Source organism: Electrophorus electricus, chromosome 8 (assembly GCF_041902795.1).
Source record: "Electrophorus electricus isolate QZ-2024a chromosome 8, ASM4190279v1, whole genome shotgun sequence".
Lineage (NCBI taxonomy): Eukaryota > Metazoa > Chordata > Actinopteri > Gymnotiformes > Gymnotidae > Electrophorus > Electrophorus electricus.
This window is the reverse complement of record NC_137504.1, coordinates 4630001-4651541: the sequence shown is the minus strand read 5'-3', so window position 1 is coordinate 4651541 and position 21541 is coordinate 4630001. Positions and strand designations below refer to the sequence as shown.

The 21541-nt window shown below is 45.5% G+C and overlaps 1 long non-coding RNA gene across 1 annotated transcript; it reads left to right on the top strand.

Annotated features, from left to right (window-relative positions):
- Positions 1 to 2065: 2065 nt before the first annotated feature.
- Positions 2066 to 11556, top strand: LOC113573469 (uncharacterized). The gene is made up of 5 exons (XR_003410209.3): positions 2066 to 2084; positions 3072 to 3188; positions 5561 to 5591; positions 8326 to 8400; positions 11409 to 11556. It is a non-coding gene; the product is annotated as an uncharacterized LOC113573469 (long non-coding RNA).
- The last annotated feature ends 9985 nt before the right edge of the window (positions 11557 to 21541 follow it).

The following is a 21541-nucleotide window of genomic DNA, read 5'->3' as shown; positions in this document are numbered from 1 at the left end:
GTTTCATTTTCTATATTCTCAAATTCCTTGTGGAAGGATTTCATGAAACAGAGACAGTAATTTTCATTCACAACCTATTGCTGCAGGGTAACACCAAACATGAGCTTGCCTTGCTGAGCAGTTGAACTGAAGAGAAGACCTAATCAGTGTCTAAAACGAGTCTGAAATGATTTGCGCAGATATGAGTATGTGACAAGGCAAGAGCATGCTCCATGCAGTAGGCTTATAGAGGTTCCCATTTAGTGACTGCATTTCAAGGCCCGTAATTTTACCAAAGAACAGCAGGCCCTCCTGTGGTTGTCCCATAACAGATACGCTCTTTCTCACATGTATTCACACACACACACACACACACACACACACACACACACACACACACACACACACACACACACACACACACACACACACACACACACACTAACGCAGGCTCGCTCCACTCCAACACCATCACACTCTGACATCCTCTCCCACTTCCGTCCCTAGCAACACCCTCACCCTGCTGTTACCTCCTCTTGTCTGTGGAGGCTGCGCTTCCACTCCCCTGTTAGCTGAGAGCTGTTTAGGAAAGCCTGTGTTCACGGCCAGCTCTCCCTACGTCGTCGGCCCTGAGCTGCAGCGGAGCAGGCTAGAGAGACGCTGCTGTACACGCCTTCGCTGGACTCCCTCATCCCCTCTGTGCTGTGGGTTTTACCACCTCCATTCTCCCTCAGTAATCCCCTGCCACCAGATAGGACCGCAGTGAACAGGACATATTAAAATGTGGTTTACACGCGGTTAGGCTATAATATGGCATCACTGTAGTATTCTGACTAGAGGGTATGGGAAGGTCTAGCTATTCAACAGAGAACAACATGCTTGCACACTCAACTGCCTCACGGGTTTTGACAAATAATTGAGATAAATTTTTTATGTAACTTAAAAAAAACAAAACAAAACCATGATAACTGTTTCAGCCCACAAAATATTTCTACGCTTTACTACATGCCCTGTACATTACCAATCTAAAGCAGCATTCTTTCATGCTGTTAGATTTGAAAGACATTGCCCTGAAGAAATAAAAATCTTTCTGTATCGACCTATAATGTTTCTCACCCCTAAATCAATCAGCGGTGTTCTGAATGCTATAGATCAGTAGAAGCAGAGTAATCTGTCAGTGTGTAAACTCCTCTGGGTTAAATGCTAGTATGGAAGAGCATTATGGTAAAGATGAGTGTTAGCTAGGAACGAGTTCAAAATTCATCCAAATTCATTGTTCATATTATTCAATATTCAAATTGAATATAGCATATATCTTATATGAAATTAGGAATCCTGATTGGTGGAAAGCACCATGATGTAGGCATATCTGCTTAAGAATTGTTTTATAACATGTTAAGGTGATACAAAAGGAAGGCTTTATGTTGTTATAAGAGAAACTGAGTGAAACTGGCCTTATTGTCCTCTCAAGGGTAGAGTGAAATCCCAGCGCATCATTACTTGGCGCTTTTGTAGTCCCTTTCAATTCTTCTGAACAATTTAGGGAGAAAAAATGCATTGAGTTCATTATCTTGGAATGGGGAGATAGGGGTTGACTTGTCAGGTAAAAGCCAATACTAGTACAAAAATACATTTATCTAACACCAAGCTTCCAAATCTCAAAACCTGGACATCTCGTCCAAGGTAAATACACTCTGTTGGCCTTAACCCTATTTGCAGCGAACCGTTTGGTTTTCTAAGGCCAACGCCAATGAGTCTCCTTTAAAGAGTGAATTAGATTTAAAGGCAGAGGCTCAAGCATGTCAATACACATTAGATTTGCACTCCCACTATTGCAATGTCCAATTCTGGCTCACATGTCTCTGTGGCAATCCAGGGTACAGCCCTTTATATGATAGCCTGCCGGGAATTTTAAGATGCAATTTGGACCAACCTATTTCCACTTTAGAACGAAAAGCGTGAAACATGATATATCGACGAATGCAAGTTTACCACAATGTAAAACGATGAGCTTGCATTAGCATGGAGTCTTAACTTTGAGTGTGTTGACTAGACGAGGATTACCAGGTAAAGTGCCTGGGAGCGGACTGACAGAGCCGATCAAGGTACATTGTCTGTTTCCTTTGTATATTATGGCTTCTTCCACGCTCCCTCTGTGCTCTCGTCCATACCTTGTCACTTTTGCCTTTCTCTGTCCTGCACCTGAAAGCCTGCCAAGCTGAGTTTGCCTTCGAAATTAGGAGCCTGAGCGTGCAATTCCAAGTCCATTAAAAAAAAACAGCCAACACTCGACTGGTTTATTGATAAAGCATTACGTGTGTGGAGGTGTGGAAATGTACACGGCTCCGCTGGCATATCTGATGGATTTTTCCTTACCTTAAAAAAAGAGAGAAAGAGAAGCCTAAATCTAGATTAAATGTCATTACCTTATAACAACCTAATTCCCAGCCATTGTCGGCGAAGGAGCCACACCGCACTAATGTGAAGTAAGAGCAGTGTAGCTGCTTGGTACTGAATATATAAAACCATGTCAGTGACACGCACCATCAGCCAGAGGAAATGGAAATAGAGTACAAAACAAACCGAGGGAGCAAGAAAACTAGGTGGGGGGTTGAAATAGAGTGAGAGAGCGAGAGTAATTGATAGAGAATAGACAGAGAGAGAATAGATAGAGAGAGAGAAATTCTATGGAGATGCGAGCCCCAGTCCGATATTTAAATGTGCCTGCTGCATCGTGGCTCCATTTTGGCTCCTCAGGAGGACGTGATATTTAAAAGTGACATGGCTGACCCTCCACATTTGCGATGTGTCATCATGCATCAAGCACAGAGGTGTGTATTAAAGCTCTTCCTAATGGCATGTGCATTGGGATTTATATTTCCAATTAAATCTGCAAATTATATGATTATCCTGCGCTATGTGCAGAGCCATTTTTGGAAATGAGTTGCCCACCCCCCCAAAGATAATAGTGCGAATAGCAAAGTGCGTCGTGACTGGATTATTAATACTCCCTCCCACGGCCTTCCCACTGCTGGGATCATGTTTAGTGTTTGGGAGCCAGTCATTTATAGCGAGCAGTCCTTGGTTTTCAGCCTACAGTGCCTCAGTGAGAAGCAAGCGATGAAACCCTTCTACCGGAGACACCTCACGCACATGACGCCGTGGAGCAGGGCGTCGACGCCAAAGCACAAGCAGATGGGGATCATACTGTAAGTATGAACCTTTACGGTGAATTTAAAAATATACAAAAACCGAGAAAATGCCCCGTGTCTCCAAACAGACTTCGCAGGGTTAGCTAATGTTGCATACCTACTTAGACTGGACCAAACTTTCCCCATCTTTCACTTTCCTGAGGGCTGACGCACACACACACACACACACACACACACACACACACAGTGTGCATGCGTGCACAGAGGACGAAGGCCGGTATTTTGACATTTTCCGTCGTAATAAGACAGGGTCTGTATCAGGCCCTGTCTGTGTAGATGGGCCATGGCGTGCACCTGGCTGAGACGTTAATTGCTTTAGGAATTGATAAGGGAGCTGAGGCTAGTCTGTGATAAATCCACACATCCATCCATCAGCAGCAATGCAGGGTACCACACACACATACACACACACACACCTACACACGCACAGATATACACATGCCTGTATACACACAAGCGTATCCACATAAACATACACACACTTATTCACAAGCACACACACACACACACACACACACACACACACACACGGCTGACAGCCACACTGTGCTCTCCGGAGCTGCATAGGCTTTAAATTATTGATTTTAACATGACAGCAATTGGAGATAGTGTCTGAAGCCAGGCTGCTGAAAGACAAGGGAAATATTTTGGTGTTGCTCTTCCATGTGTGCAATACTAAGCCTGCTCTCAAGATGGTGAGTGAGAGACTACTTTTAAGAGACAAGCAATGGTGGGGGGGCGAGTGACTAAATGCAAGCAGTGGGTATAGTAGTATTTTGATTGTGTGCAGTGGAGAGATGGGATGAGAAAGAGGAGAGAGAGAAACAGAGCGTGTGTGTGGGAGGGAGATGAGAATAGGCAGGCAGGACAAGGGAGTAGTGAGGCTGGAAACTTTTGCAGTCTGGCTGCGTGTGTATGTGTGCGTGTGTACGTCTCCCGGGGGTCCTATTCCAGCTAAACATATTTGAATATAAATAATATGGAGGCTGCGTTTATTGAGCTGTGTGCGTGCTCTACAGAAGATGACCACTGCCTGTGTTAGAGTGTCCTCTGAGATGTATAAATGAGAAAAAACTGCTGAGAGCCTCTCTGTGCATTCCTGTGTACACCGCTCATCTCAGGGCTATGGGATTTCAGTCTCTGGCCCTTGTGTCTGCTTGTGGGTCAGTAATATACAACTTCATTCTTCTTTCGAAAAATGCAGTACATATAAATACATTTAGAATGCAAAAGCTCCCCGACTTCTAATAGGGGCACTTCAGTGGTGTCATTACTGTTGATGCTCCAGCTGTACAGTTGATGTGCTTCCTGGAGTTTGACAGCAGTGCACTTTCAGACACCTCGCTATTACAAATGAGTAGCACTGCGAAAAACATTTCCAACCTTTTTTTTCAATAATTAAAACACAATTATTCCAGGTTTCTCGTTAATGTACATACCATTTGCAGATGGTGTTAATCACCGAAGTATGGAGAATATTACATTAAAGATTAAATAATGAAAGATTAACACATGCAAAATTTAAGCACCAAGGCTCATAGGGGTATTGTTTTAATGCTGGTTCATAAAAAGGTTCCAGCCCTTCAGAGATGGCGGTGTTCGACCACCAATAAAAACCAATACAGAGACTAGAGAACAGGAGAAAGCGTGACACTTCAGATCATAAATCAAAGCATCATTTCACTACGAATCCTCCATAGCTCGCATATATTGCATATAGTCAATCTAAAGGATGTGAGGCCTACTTTAACTTGTTTGTCTCTGCTCAAGGTTTCTCAGATGAGAATGACATTGAGATTGGAGCTGAGGATGTGGCACCTTATAAAAGCGGATAAACACAGCTTAAGCTCAGGTGACATTTCACAGCATGCTGATTTGGGAGAGAGAAGGATGAACAAATGCCTGGACTTTAGCCTTTAATGGCACTGTTCTCTGTTGAACTAAAACTCCACGTGTTCCTGTGCTGCACAGACAGAGCATGAACACATGCCCCTGTGCTCATTAGAGGCATACGAGCAGTCAAATATTTCAAAGAATATCTGTGTGTGTGTGTGTGTGTGTGTGTGTGTGTGTGTGTGTGTGTGTGTGTGTGTGTGTGTGTTTGTGTGTGAGAGAGAGAGAGAGAGAGAGAGAGAGAGAGAGATTCAGAGTACCTCAGGTGATGTACTATATTGCCCTCCCTTAGGATATGGAATGTTAATACTAGTTTTAAAGATAATAAATATTCTCAGGCATATTGTGGATATGGAAATATTCAGGGTTGTGAATTTGGTTATTTGCATTTTCAAGAGACTGGTGGCAATGGAAGTGTTTTTTTGATATCTGGTTCTGTATTTGCAACAACAGCACAGTTTTTTTTTTTTTTACAGAAGTACACAGAAGAAAAAAGGCCAGAAGGAGGTAAGAGACTGCAGTAATGACTATTTTCCTTCCATTTCCCAGCATGGACATTATTTTTGATAGACAGTTTTCTAACTAACATCCAACTTTGGTGACCTTCTGAAATGAATGCCTGTAACTAAAGTATGTAAAAGCGAGAGAGGGGGGAGAGGGGGAGGGGAGAGGGAGGCGGAGGGGAGAGGGAGGGCAGGGGGAGGGTTGAGGGCGGAGAGAGGGGTAGAAGGTGGGACAGGGGGAGGAGGAATAGATTGCCATCCTTCATAAGATAAGGCCCCCAGGTTTAATACACATTCCAATATCCTCAGCAAGACAAGTCAGATTGTAATTTCTGACGAGTATAGATTGCATAACAACATCTGGCTAATCCTCAACCTACAGGCGTATAAGCATATTTTTGTCTAATTAGATTTATTTGTCGCCTTTATATGATTCCTCTTTACCCTTGGCATTTTGGGCTCTGGTAGCAGATGCCATTAATATTCCTTCTTGTGAGGACTGGATACTGGATGATTTTCATGGAGCGATATGGAGGAGAGAGATGGCAGAGAACATCACATTTTACATTTATTGATCCTGTGCACCTATGAAGAGGAAGTGCAAGATGCCAGCCAATGGCTGTCCTCTGCTGCTCGGTAATGAGCCTCAGCCGGATCTGACATTTTCCGTGGAAGAGTGGCAGATGGGTGAATGTAGTTCAACTCCTGGGCTATTGTCATTTAGCTCTACGTTTTCACTTCAGGCATTTGGGAGCCTTCATATGCTTCGTCTGTGTTTGTCCGTGTATTTTACATTTGTGTGGAAATATGCCATTTTGCTGATTGTCATCTGAGAAAGTAAGAAATAACTGTTAATCCCTAGAAAGAAGCACAAGTTAAATCGTGCAAAAAAGAAAACACAGCACATCAAATATACAATGGTGTGAAAAAGTTTAATTTTTGGCATGTTTGTCGCACTTAAATGTTTCAGATCCTCAAACAAATTTAAATATTAGACAAAGATAACACAAGTAAACACAAAATGCAGGTTTTAAATGAAGGTTTTTATTATTAAGGGAAAAACAAAAATCCAAACCTACATGGCCCTGTGTGAAAGTGATTGCCCCATAAACCTAATAACTGGTTCAGCCACCCTTAGCAGCAACAACTGCAATCAAGCGTTTGCGATAACTGGCAATGAGTCTTTTACAGCGCTGGGGAGGAATTTTGGCCCACTCATCTTTGCAGAATTGTAATTCGGCCACATTGGAGGGTTTGCGAGCAAGAACCACCCTTTTAGTGTCATGCCACAGCATCTCAATCAGATTCAGGTTGGGACTTTGACTAGGCCACTTCAAAGTCTTCATTTTGTTTTTCTTAAGCCAATCAGAGGTGGACCTGCTGGTGTGTTTTGGATCATTGTCCTGCTGCAGAACCCAAGTGCGCTTCAGCTTGAGGTCACGAACAGATGGCCGGACATTCTCCTTCAGGATTTTCTGGAAGACAGCAGAATTCATGTTTCCATTTACCACAGCAAGTCTTCCAGGTCCTGAAGCAGCAAAACAGCCCCAGGCCATCACACTACCACCACCATATTTTACTGTTGGTATGATGTTCCTTTTCTGAAATGCTGTGTTACTTTTACACCAGACGTAATGGGACATACACCTTCCAAAAAGTTCAACTTTTGTCTCGTCATTCTACAGAGTATTTTCCCAAAATTCTTGGGGATCATCAAGATATTTTCTGGCAAAACAGAAACGAGCCTTTATGTTCTTTTTCCTAAGCAGTGGTTTTCGTCTTGAAACTCTGCTCTGCAAGCCATTTTTGCCCCGTCTCTTTCTTGCGGTGGAGTCATGAACTGACTCCTTAACTGAGGCAAGTGAGGCCTGCAGTTCTTTAGATGTTGTTGTGGGGTCTTTTGTGACCTCTTGGATGATTCGTCGCTGCGCTCTTGGGGTAATTTTGGCCGGCCAGCCACTCCTGGGAAGGTTCACCACTGTTCCATGTTTTGGCCATTTGTGGATGATGGCTCTCACTGTGGTTTGCTGGAGTCCCAAAGCTTTAGAAATGGCTTTATAACCTTTTGCAGACTGATCTCAGTTACTTTGTATCTCATTTGTTCCTGAATTTCTTTGGATCGTTGCATGATGTCTAGCTTTTTGAGGATCTTTTGGTCGACTACGGTTTGTCAGGCAGGTCCTATTTAAATGATGTCTTGATTGCGAACAGCTGTGGCAGTAATCAGGCCTGGGTGTGGCCAAAGGGCGGGCAATCACTTTTTCACACAGGGCCATGTTGGTTTGGATTTTTTTTCCCCTTAATAATAAAAACCTTCATTTAAAAACTGCATTTTGTGTTTACTTGCATTATCTTTGTCTAATATTTAAATTTGTTTGATGATCTGAAACATTTAAGTGTGATAAACATGCCAAAAAAAAAATCAGATATCAGGAAGGGGGCAAACACTTTTTCACGCCACTGTACCTACATTTTTCATTTCTGTGGATGTTTTAAAGAGTCACTGAACTTGTTCCAGATAAATTGTACCCATGATTACATGAAGACAGACTTCACAGGAGAAGTGTCAATGTTATGACATTTGCCCTTTGGATTCCCATATAAGGGAGCATGTTTAAAACAGTAAAAGAAAGTGACATTTTTTTCTAGCTGATCAATTAATTGGATATTTGAGATTGTAAATTCATTGGAGAGTGACACATTTTCATCCTAATCAGTATTTCTACTTAATTCCACAGTAAAGCCAACAAATGTCAATGCAGACTTTGCCAAGAGGCTCTGAACTACAACTCCTGGAGCTTTCAAGAGAAAAGGTAGCTTGGTTTGAAATGAACTACTGTATGACTAGTAGTAACGATTTAAAGTCTGCTTATAATGAGTTGTTTGTCAAAGCTTTTGGCTCTCAGGAGTCCTAATCATACAGCACAAAGGAAGTCATATCAAAGTGAAGGCAGAGACTACACTATGGTGTGCATCTTTAATAAGCATGCAAAGCCCCTCCAAATGTGGCCTGCTCCAGATAGGTTTTGTTTGTTTGTTTTGATTTGGTTGTGTTTTTGTTATTTATATATTTATTTATTTATTATACAGCGGGAGGTTTGATGTAAAGGTTAAAAGCCAGGTTCCCTGGGCTGATTAAGGATGTTTCTCGACAGTTGTTTTTTTTTTTGTTTGTTTGTTTTTTTTGCAAATTAGCATGTTTGTAAACATGTTATCTGGATGTAAGTAATGTGCTGACATGTCTGGCAGAGCCCTGTGCCGTGTGGGCCACTTTCAGGAGCCCTCCCCAAACCCCCCGAGTGGCTCGGTGGGGACATGCGCCGGGGAAAGATGTGCCAAGCAGGGTCGCACAAGAGGCAAGCCCACAGAAACCCAGATAGCCTCAACTGTATGGTCAAGAGGAACTTGAAAATTCCTAAACAAACAGCCACCCTGCAATGAGTCCAATTTACAAAATGAGAGAGAGAGAGAGAGAGAGAGAGAGAGAGAGAGAGAGAGAGAGAGGCTAAGTCGCTGACAATGTGCTTGTTCTCAGATTTAGAGTAGATAATGTTGGTGAATTTCATGTGAACTGGTAAAGTTCACATTAGCTCCATGACAGAGGATTGAGTTCAGCAGGAGAGTTTAGTGCATGTGCACTTCTTGTGACTGGTTGTCTATTTTTGGGCTCATGGGGAAAAAAAAATCAAAAAAATCTGTTGGTCAATAAGGCTAACAGCATCCTGGTTAAATCTGACGCTTTGATCCTATCATGCTTCTTCCTGACACAGCTGTGGTGAGAGACAGATGCACGACGACGGCTGATTAAAACGCAGACACGGGAGACGTGGGTCTCGACAGAGACACTCTTCCTTCCTCCCTCTCCCCGCCTGTTTGCGCCTGCCACGTTATCACTGCCACGCGAGCTAATACAGCCGGCCGTGCAGGACATCAGTTGTCCCGCAGAACATGCGCGTAAACAGTAGGATCTGGTGCTCTGTCAAGAAAGCAGACCCCTTGCGCTCGGCGCTGCCGACGCGGGCCGCAGCTAATTGCGTACACGAGAGGTAAAGAGTGCACGTCTGGTCAGACGCGGGGGCGGCGAGGGCTGTGTGAGTGTCCCCCTGCTTCGCCGTATTATCATTCCTGCCCATCCCTTCTTTCCCCTGGCATTCGCTGTCTAATTAAACATGTCCTCTAGCAAGCAGCCGGCCACTTAACACCTTCAATTAGTAAGTGGAGCTCCATCTGCACATGCTGACGGGGCTGAGCATGTGGATGTTTGTATGTGCCATTGTCAGAGATGAGGCCTATTATTAGTGTGTGTGTGTGTGTGTGTGTGTGTGTGTGTGTGTGTGTGTGTGTGTGTGTGTGTGTGTGTGTGTGTACGCGCGCCTGCATGTATAAGTGCTAAAGACAAAAGTGTTTATGTGTGAAAGATGGAGAGGCACTGAAATTCAAAACAGGGACAAAGGTGAATAAGTAAGAGTGTTTGTGCACCTGCATGTGTGTGTGTGTGTGTGTGTGTGTGTATGAGAAAGAGTGAGTGTGTGCATCTGTGTGAGAGGATGCTTATGTGTCTCTGTATGAGACAGGCCTTTGGTAATGTGCCACAGATCCCACTGAAAGTCTTGGGAGTAATTGACAGGTCATTATTTATTATCAGAGGCTTGGCGCTGTGCTTCTTTACACAGTCCTGCTTCGTTAAGTCAAAGTAAATGAGCGCACTCACGCTCCAATTACTCCCCAGTGGATTCCATCTCCCCGGCGACGGCTCTCGGAGAACCTAAAGCCACTGCTGCTGCAACTTTCTTCACATTTATTTACCATTATCACCATTTAGGGATTCCATTTTTATCCCTGGTAATTGAATTCATATGGAAATATATTCCTGGCTCCCCCATACTCTTCCCACTAATTTGAGTTGGCAGCGTCTGGGGCGGGGAATGTTTCTGATACCTCATTAGCATTCTCCTGGCCTCTGTCTTTTGGTCTGGTGAGGCTTCAGTTTTAGTTCCTTCCTGAGTAGATGGCCAGACTGGCTTCTACATTGCGTCTGAGGTGTCGGTTAACAGCATGTTATCAGAGCATCGGCAGCACAACGACGTCGGACGAGACCTCGACTTTCTGGTGTTCCTGCACGGCGAGGCACGTTTGTCCGGAGCAGTCTGGCTCCCGGGAGCACCGCTGAGCGGGACGCTGCCAGCGACAGCCACACCCGGAGAGCGGGAGCGTTGCTGCAGGAAACATCCCCTTTGTTTTGGTTCCGTCTGCTTTAGTTGTTTGTTTACTGCGTCTGAGGAGGAAGTGATAAGCAGAAGGAGGAGTGTGTGTAGCGGGAAGAGCTGCGATTTTGCAGCACCTATTTGTCACACCGCACCATGCCTGGAGTGGCCCACACCACTTTCCTTTCCTCCGACGAGCCGGTGCGATAGGCAGGTTCGGGCTCCTGTCCCCGGCACCGTAATCTGGTGTGTCAGGAACACTCTAAACCCCTGTTCTTGTTCCATCCAATCTCACGCACTGCTCAAAGCGTCGTCAGGTGCCCCACCCCCTAACCAGGCTCACCTTGCCACACTCGCTTCCTGTCCTTATTCTACCTCCTCCCCTCGCGGCTTCCCAGAAGCCCCCCCAGATCTGAACCCCTGCGGCGACGCTAAGCCCATCCTTGTCCCCATTGACGCGGATGGCCTCGGATTACGAGCGCGAGTGCGGCGAGCAAGAGGCAGCACCGCTGATCCTCTCCTGGACTAATAGCAACACAAGCGCCATTAGGCACATCACTGGGACAGTGTAGAGTTCTCTGTCCTCACTCTCTTACGCCCTCTTACGTTCTCCCCAGGTTACCTCTGCAGACTGACAAGGCCGAGTTGGAACTTTTCAAGCCAGAGAAGTCAGCCCATGGCCGCCACGCTGGCGGGCTGACACAGGAGCCGCCATTTCCTGATAAAGCAAATGATTATCAGAGCAGATAAAATAAAAAATTTAAAAAACGATGCCGCACATTTCTGTGATATGAGAGTGAATGGCCGTGTCAGTCAGAGTGTTGCCTGTGGTGCTGGTGATGTGGTGTGTGCATGTGGGTGTGTGGGTGTGTGTGTGTGGGTGTGTGTGTGTGTGTGTGTGTGTGTGTGTGTGTGTGTGAGCATGTGTGTGTGCATGTGTGTGAGCGAGTGCATGAGCGCACGCACGCGCACGCGCGCGTCTATGTGTGCGCGCTAGTGTGTGGGTGGGTGGGTATGACAATGTGAATGCGGATGAGGATGTGTCAGACCGAAGCCGAGTTCTGTTGGGCTTAATTAAAGACTGTGTGTCAGAGCTGAGCAGTGTAGTATGTCATACACTGACACCTGACATGTTCCTCTGTGACACCACCCTGTCAGACCGAACAGACTGGGAAAAGGGAGCAAGAATAAAGACCATGTTCACACAGGCACACACAGAGAAAGAGAGAGAGAGCAAGAGAGAGACAAAGCGAAAGCAGAGATTGCGTTCATCCAGACATACAGAAGGGAAGAGAGAGCAGACTGCGTCCACCAAGACACCCACAGAAGGAGAGAAAGAACAGACCATGTTCATCCAGACAGAGAGAAAGAGATGAGGAGTGAACTGCTGTAGCCAACGTGACTTGGACTCCATTTTGCTCTTTTCACGACACAGACTTACACCTATCAAACCTTTTAAAAAAAAAATCCCCAAAAGTAGGCACTCCTTGGAAAGGTCACAAACCCTGGCATGAATCTTACACAGCCATTCTGTCATCTCCTCTCTCAAGCTGGAAGTTTCCACCCCACTCCTGCCGTGCCTTGTTTGTTGATTTTCCCTGGGCCAAGCGCCGGCGGATGTGTCGCCCCGCAGAGGCGCCGTGCTGCCGGGGTCCGATCCCTGGCCCCGCACGTTTTCCATTTTCTCCCCGAGCTAAGCTTGTTTAGCGTGGGCGTTGGCCCCGCTGACTGATGCGTCGTGCGTGTGAGCGCGCGTGTGCCTGGAGCCTGAGGGACAGGAGTCGGCTCCGCTCTCAGAGTAATTGAAAATCTGACCCGGAAAATGTTTGCCCAGCGGAGCATGAAAGGTACCTCCGGAGCGGCAGCAGAGGGAGCTGATCCTGGAGTGGGGCTGGTGTGCAGGGCAGTGGGGCGGGGCCTGTGAGCCACTTTATCCCTACAGAGCCCTGCAAACCTCTGTCTCATGCATTATTCATGAGCTAAATAAGCACAGATCAGCCCACTAAAGGCCAACCTCCTGGCCCCGCTAGAGGAAGGCCACAATCGCCGTTGACCTCCACAAGGTCATCTTAAGTTTGAGTGTGTGTGTGTGTGTGTGTGTGTATGTGTATGAAAAGGGTACTGGACAAAGAAATGAGATGGTGTATTTCATCTAATGTATTTAGTCTTTCCTGAGGTTACTTTTATTTGAGATTCTACTGGAAAACATAATGGTATTTGCACAGCACTCATGTTTGGATCCCAGTGTTTTAGCTTGGCTTTTGGCATGGGAAAACTGCACCAGGCTTGTTTTCCAAAGGTTTTGCAAAATGAAAGCTAATGACTTGTGTTGTTGTCTTTGTCTTTGGGGGCAGCTTATGTACTGTAACTCCTTTTTTCATGCTGATGCTGAATGCTGATGTCCAGAAGCCTTGCTCTGGCATGAGAAAAGCTAAAATCTCCAAACGTGTAGCATTTCAGCATGGAACAGCTGAACGTCCTATTTGGAAGCTTTGGGTTTGGAGCTAAGCGGGGCTCCAAAAGCTCTGTTTTTGGCAGATTTTGCATGGGCCAGAATTTGGCAGGGCGCAGGATTTGGCATGGGACAAGATTTGGCATGGGACAGGCTCTAGCCAGTGTCCAGTAGCCCTTTGGCATGGCACTGGTTGGAAGTGCAGTAATATAGATTTTGGCCTGGGAGAAACAGCAGTCTTGGCACGTCGGGTTGCATCCTAAGCCCACGCCTGCTCCTCCTGTGCCTATCGATTCAGCTAAATAAGCACACATGGGATTGATCGGAGCGCATGCATCACACCCAGCATGCAAACAAGGGAGGGGGCAGAGGCAGGAGCAGTATCCCGCCAACCAGCCTACTGATCAGTCACTCGTCTCGTACTGCAGGACTCAGGTGGAAAAATGGAGAAGTGAGCTGAGAGTGAGGGAGGAAATCTCCCTGCTTTGAAGCATCAGCAAATCTGACTGCAATTAATGCCCTGAATGAATGCAATCAAAAAATCGCCTCCGTCCCGCACGTCCAAGGTCCTCTGGGTCATTTTCATTACCCACCATAATTATTTCAAGGAATCTAATTATGAAAAGGGGTCTTTTGCACATTTTATTGAAAAAGACAAAGCAATGTCAAACCACTGATATTTTAGCAGTCCTCCTCACACTGAAAGGAAGGTGAACTCCAAACAGTTTAGTACGCTCCTGGATTGGTGTTTTGTTGAAGTGTGCATTTGTTTCCACGCGTGCATGTGTGTCTTTTCCGACTTCGCCTGCCGAGGGAGCACTCACTGTGTGTGTTGGTAAGACGTCATGCATCCAAGACTGTATGTTTGTGTGTGTGTGTGTGTGTGTGTGAATGTTTTCAAAGCTTTACCATCTGTGCTGGACGCAGACTGGCGAGCGTCTTTATTCCCAATCTCACGGCCCGGCTGGCGTGCTGAGGGCTCAGTGATGGATTGCATGGACACACTCTTTCTATCCATTTCTCACCCTCTCTCCATCTCTCTCTCTCCCTTGCTCTTGATCATTGAAGTGGAGGCCCTCTCCAGGCTACAAAGCCCCTGCTCTCTCTAACTCGATCGCTCTCTCTCTCTCTCTCTCTCTCTCTCTCTCTCTCTCTCTCTCTCTCTCTCTCTCTCACTCTCTCTCTCTTTGGTCATGAATATGTAAGGGAAGTCCTTCGAGCGCAGCCTGGCCCGAGAGGAAGATGGAAACTCTTTTTGCTCTGTGCTCTTTCCACAGGCTCTCATGTGGGGCCTGCTCGAGGGGGTGAACGGCGCTGTTTCCTGAGTGCACAAACACAATTTCCTCTCTCACAGATTTTTAAGGCTCTGTTTAGAGCTGCAGTTTTATTCCACCTTAGACGCTGACCTCTAAGTACTCCACACATCAAATCAGGACTTAAGCTGAATTTAGGAAGTAAATCTCGTATTAACTACGGTATGATGATATAGCTTCACATAATACTGAAGTATGAACAGTTTGAGTTTTCGACTTTTTTTTTTTTTTTTTTTTACCCCACTGGCTAATTTAAAACACAACAATTTATAGCATGTGACGCTTCACGGTGTTATTGAAACTCCCTAGGAGGTCATGCTCTGAACAATCTGTTAATGATGCAGAATATGTACTCCCGGTAGAACAAAACTGCAAAAAGTGCTCATTCATCACTATACTCAGAAGTACATTTTGTGGTACGTAACACTTCATTACAAAGACATATTACTTGACACTGCATTACTCTTTAATTTACAGACAACGTCATGTGAAAGAGCTTAGACAATAGTATATAATATCTAATGACCCTCAAGTACTGGTGCCACTGCACCCATTATGTCCAGTGTTACATGTACTGTCTACTCAGGGTTTACTTTGCACTGGTGCACAGTATGTATGATGGAAGCATGACATGTGTATTAACAGTGTGTTTGTAATTGTATGGACCTGCATGTCCTTTTGTATTTTAGGACACTCATATTTTTTCTTTTTTTTCCCTTCCCAAACATTTGCAGAATAGTATATTCACATACACACACACACACACACACACACACACACACACACACACACACATACACACACACACACACACACACACACACACATACACACACACACACACACATACACACACACACACACACACACACACACATACACACACACACACACACACACACACACACATACACACACACATACACACACACACACATACACACACACACACATACACACACACACACACACACACACATACACACACACACACGCACACACACACACACATACACACACATACACGCATACAAACACACACACACACACACAAATATGTATATTTTAGCCAGAGTTACCACAAATATTTAAGTTGTAAAATTATTGCTATAACATATCTAAAAGGTATTAGGTAACAGCAAATTTGCAAACCATTTTATAGTGCCTTTTGCCCTTTTCTTTGTTTGATGCATATAATTCTTGAAAAAAAAAAGAAGATATCTGACGATTTAAAAGTTTAAACACCAATGACAGATGTATGAAAAAAAAAAGAGATACATTTTAAAAACACTCTCACTTTTTTATTCAGCTACAGACCATTCCATGAAATAAACAGAACACTCCCACGGTGGGTCAGATGGGTTTCGGACCAGAGTTTGCCATCTTTTCTGACCTGCATGTAAAGTGTTTGTTAATTTTAATATCAAATTTCCACAAACGCATCAGTACATCTATAAAACATGATGTATTGTTACAGTGCTGCTACCATATGACCTGTTTCAATTTGGTCTTGGGCGGGCACTGCAGCAGTTGCTGGGCTATCCAATCATGCTCCTGTGCTGTGTTAAGGGTTCTTCCACTGCACTCCATTACATCCCATCTGAATACTCTCTGAGCCCATTTGCATAGGTGCACGTGACACCAGGCGTGGGATTAATGCAGACTGGCTGCTCTAGGCATCAGCCTCACCATCCTGTTCATCCACACACTCCGGCTTAATCACACGAGCAGCATCATTGACCTTCTGGTGAGAGGCCCAGATGAGGGAGCCGGAGCTCTTCAGGTGGGGCTGTACCCTTTGCTAGCTCTGATTGAGCTCTAAGGAAGACGGGCAGCTGTGGTAGGGTGCAAACCCGATGATCAGACAGTAGCCCTTGGCACGGAACAGAAACCTCAGGAGACGAGCGAGCATCGGGGCGAAATCGATCGTCGCTCAGCTTTCAAAGATGCGCTGGGAAAAGGCGCCGGAACATTTCTGTTCTCGGGCTCCCGGGCGACGTACCCGGCAACAGCGGCACTTAGCAGCGCTGAAGCGCGTGGCGCTGCTGGGATTCGGGTCGGAGAGTGCCGCCACATTCTCAATGCTTAGTGAGCCCCTAGCATGTCGATGCTGGAATGATCTCTTCAGGTTAAGGAAGTGGGACGGACTGCTTCAGTGTAGTCAGCTCAGACTACCTCCACTCTCAACACCAGGCTCACTGTACTGCCTTTCATTTTCATTTACAGTCTGAACACCCGTGAGATCCCAGTCAGAGCTAATGTCTATGGAATTTCCTTCTTCCCCACTTCACTTGTGACCACTCTTCTTGTTGTTCCCCTTCTTCAGCTACTATATGACCTCAAACAGCTCTCGTGAACGTTGGACACCAGCTCGCACGGATGTATCAGCGGGCATTTCTCAGACCGTCGCGGACACACTTTTGTAGCTTTCAGGAGTGAAATTCCACAGGAGCAGAGGGGTGTGTGTGGAGTCGGTCAGAGAGTCCGCGAGCAGAACTCCTCCGAGTGCCCTGGTCCTCGCCCCACTCTTTAATTAGTCCATTAGCATCTCGTTTTCATTAGAGTGATGTACGCAATCGCATATGAGTGCTGAGAGGCAGGAGTTGGGCTGTTGTGCCTGTGCATTTTTAGTGGTTTTAGCCCCCCCCCCCCCCCCCCCCCCCGACTCGCCACCTGGGGCATCAATCAGCCATGCAGGGGTGTTGCTGTACTCATCTTCATCGCGGCGAGAGATGCAGAATCTATATCATCGGCGCTGTATGTTTTTAGCATTAACATTTCAGGTTGCGTTCACTCTCTTCTGCCAGAGCATTTCGTTCGGACTGAATAAATGTGTACTGGGCTGGGGCGAAAGGTTTTGCGCATTGGCTTGCAGGAGAGGTGTCTAGAACTAATGGGTTCAGAGACATAATCTATTAAATGTCTATCTTAAACATTATTTCTCAATTACCAGGTGTAGGGGAACACATTGTCTCCGCAGAGGCTTCCTTAGTTTTATCAGATCATATAAATGAACACTCATTTTAGTTTGAAATGAGCTTAACTTTTAGCAGCTTTCCAACAGAAAGAGTCTGTCAGAGAGACCTTCCAGATGATCCACTTTAATGTACTCACTGCAAATGATGTGAATCTAATTAAAAGATAATGTCGGCTATTTGGCCTGATATATTGTGCTGCCCATATTTTCTTTACTCAAATCTCTTAGTGTAATTATAATGTATGGGATGAGAGTTAATAAGCTGTCATATCTTAACATTGGTTGAATAGAGGGCTGTTGTAAATATAGCATTGTTTTATGTCTGATGTTGATTTGACATCATGTCAGCACAACTCTGAGTACTGACTGCTTTGGGTTTATGATAACATCAGTGTGATATTGTAATTGAGTAATTGTCAGTGATGTTGCAATTATACATCTGGAAATCAGTTAGACAAAGTTTAGAATAAAAGGTATGATAAAAGACACAATAAAAGATCTCTCAAATATGACACCTCACTGAGACTCTTTGTCAACAATTTTGTATGTCTTCTGAGTCTTCCTAGAATTTTGGGCATGCACACAGCATTAAGTGTTATTAGCATAGAGATGTGGTTCGATAGAATGTAATGGCAGGGCTTTGGGTATGTGATGCACTGCAGGTGCTCACACAACTGAGCGGTTGATGATAGCCTGAAAGAGCAACCGTCCTCTAAAGTGGAATAAGCTCCGACCACGGGCAGATGACTTCAAAAACACCATCACCCACATGACAGGCCATTTCAGTGAAAGCTCGCGCCCCCGATAACAGCGAGATGTTATTCAGATGTTTATGTTTTCATCACACGTGGTTTCCTCGTGCTGTATCTTCATGCTATAGAAGCCACTGTTGGTGGACTGATGGAACTGTGAGCAGCATATATGTGTTGAGTTGATGTTATGCTGTTTGATAGCTGTGGATATCTACTGCTTTGATTTTTGTAGGGTTCTAAAGAAATGCCGCCCAGAAGCCCTGAAGGTAGAAGTTGTTTATTTGCTCAGATATTTATTAAATTAATCAACTGGCCTCAGCACAGCCAGTGGGAAATTCAGATTGGATAAATGAATCATTCAGAACATTCCCAGCAACACAAGCAGGGATATGCCAGAGAAGTTTCCCTCGAATACAGCTGTGCCGTGTGTGGCTGTAGATTCTGTAGATTCTGTTCAGCTACTCATATTTGCCAAAGCCTCTCAATGACACTGAAGTACTCAATACTTTATGACAAATGAAACAAAGGGCTTCAAAGACATTTTTGATTGCATGCTGTGTGCTTTTTATACTCTTGTGGAAAGAAGCTTTCTCTTTTGCTTTTTTTCAAATGTACAAAAAATTTTTTTTAAATGGGAAAAGGTGAATGTGTAGAAGGGAACGGGAAATAAGAAAATCAGTAACGCTGAACCTTGGAATTAAAACACATCCTGTTGCTTTAAGAGACTCTTTCAGCTGAGTCATGCAGCCTGTCCCAAAAAGACAGAGCGTGAGCGTGTGTATGTCGGTGCATACGTGCAGTGTCATCTTGCCTTCAAATATGACTTATTAACGTGGAATTACGCGGTGCCCTGACCCATGGCAAATAGCATGAGCTGCAATTTGTCTAGCAGTTGAGCTGTGAATAAAATCTGATTGGCAATAATTTAGCTTTACAGTTTGCTATAGCCTGCACCCATCCCCTATCTCCACCCTGTCTTCTGCACCTCCGCCCCACGGTGCCGTGGACCAGCACATGAAGGAAGAGGTGAAATATGGGAGAGAAGACGCAGGCTCATTGAGCCAAGCTGTGTGATGATGGTGTGTGGATAGATGGGTGAGTGTGAGGTGGAGGAGATCTCCTTGGGTACAGGAGGCTCTGGTGCTGATGGGAAATGCTAATGCAGCCTGCTGGTCCCTGATGAAGGCTGAAGAAGAGGAAGGAGCAGGGGGAAAGGGGAGTGCTCACTGAGCCACAGCAGCTCCACGGGGATATATTTGCCCCACAAGCAACCTCTCCCTCTGTCTCTCTCTACCCTCACTCTCGCCCTCTCTCTAACTCTATCTATCTCGCTCAGATTGCTGTTTTTCACTTTTAGTGGAACTTGGACAAGCACCCCCAACACTCACCTCTGCCTTGAGGGGAGTCAGCTCAGTGAATGGCACTTAGAGGCAGGGTGATGTCACTGTGACTTTGTCTGCTGAGTAAGGCACCAACTGCAAATTTCTCGCTTCATTTCACTGTAGTGCCTTTGTCAGCCAGCAGATACCTGGAAAGCATGTTCTCCCTTACTGTGTAGCTGTGAAATCCTGACCTAAGTTACAGAATATTTATGGATTCTGCTGATTACATACACACTTGAACCTTATAGTAAGTACAACAATGTTCCCACAAATGCTATTTACTGTAATAAACAGGTGGGATCAGCCCATTTCTTCCTTTATTGCACTGAGTTTGTATAATGAGTTTCATCCTGGTGTTACTGCATAATGCATTACAGTACTAGATGGTTTACGTTGATAATGTTTGGGAAAAACCGTGGCGTTATTTGTCTCATGGTAAGAGGGAGAGGGAGTGAGGAAGTAAGTAAAAGAGAGAGGGAGAGGAGTGATAACAGAGGAGAGGAGGGCACAATGGCTCTGCAGCAGTCTAAGACAGTTTGATGTAGCTTCTGCAATGAACATCTCATAAAAAGTACTATCCTTAGGCCTTAAGATCTCCTATCTCCTCCTGCTAACGGCGAAGCCTGAAATCACCCTCTCCATCACTGTCGGGCCAGGCCTAATACATACGCCACAGCGTACAAACAAAAGGTGGGGGATCAGTGGTCTGGTACACACTGTGCATGTTCTAACATGCCACTTAGCCATGTTGCTGATACCGATACTGAGGCGCACACAGCACACTGAGACACCTGGTCATGGGACAGTCCACACTCATTCAAATTTGATCTCAGGTATAACTCAGGTATAACCTCAGTAGAAATATTAATGGGCTGAACAGGCATATGGAGACTTCCGCTCCGAAGAGAACAGGGTGGATATAAGAAGCTAAATGGACTCATTTCATCATGTTTCCATGATGAATTATAGCGCTGCTGCTAGGGCCGTGAACGAGCAGGTCCGAATCGAGCTGCCTGACATGCTAATCAGCATCAACGCTCAGCTATCGCAATGACTCATCCTGCCTTTCATGGCCCGATAGCTCGAGCTGTCCTCCGCCGGCCGTAAGACAGACCACTGCGGCGCCAGCGTTCCGCTGGGGCGGCGCGGCCCGGAGCGCCGTGCCTCCCGCTCCTCCTCCCGTGCCTCCTGCTTTCCTCCAGAGGCCCAGGCTCCAACAGCAGCCCTGCCTTCACTTCCGGGCCACCCCCCGGGGTTAGTGCAGGGAATTGTCAGGTGCTCACATCGCTGTGCCAGCCAGGAGGAGACGGAGAGAGATGTCGAGACATGGGATTTTTCCACATCCGGTTCTGCTCTCTCTCTGTCACTAGTGCCACTGACCTGGGGTTGCCTCATTTTATGAGTTGCGTGGACCCCATCCATCACACAGTTAGGGAGCACTTTACGTCATGGCACAGAAGTCCCCCAAGACAGAGAACTTAAATTTCCTTCCCAACTAATGGAAATTTAACTCTCCACATAACTCTATAAAGTTTCAAATCTGCACCGAATAGCATGCCCCATAGGAAATGGCTTCAGATGTCATTTACTTTACTGTTCTCTTCTTATCTTTTTCATTTCTTCCCCGTCCCTGTTCCCATATCTTTTCATGATGTTTGCTGTCATTGGCAGTGGCTTGAGTGGTCGTGCTGCTGAAATATTGATTTCCTTTGTCCTCTCGCTCACTCTCTCTCTTTCTCTCTCTTCCTCCATCTGTCTCTCTCCTCTTTCCCATTCTTATCTTTCCTTCTCTCATGCTCTCTCTTTCCTCTTTCCAAGTCTCTCCTCCTCTCCCTCTCCGTCTCACTTCATTTATTCTCCTTTACATCACATGG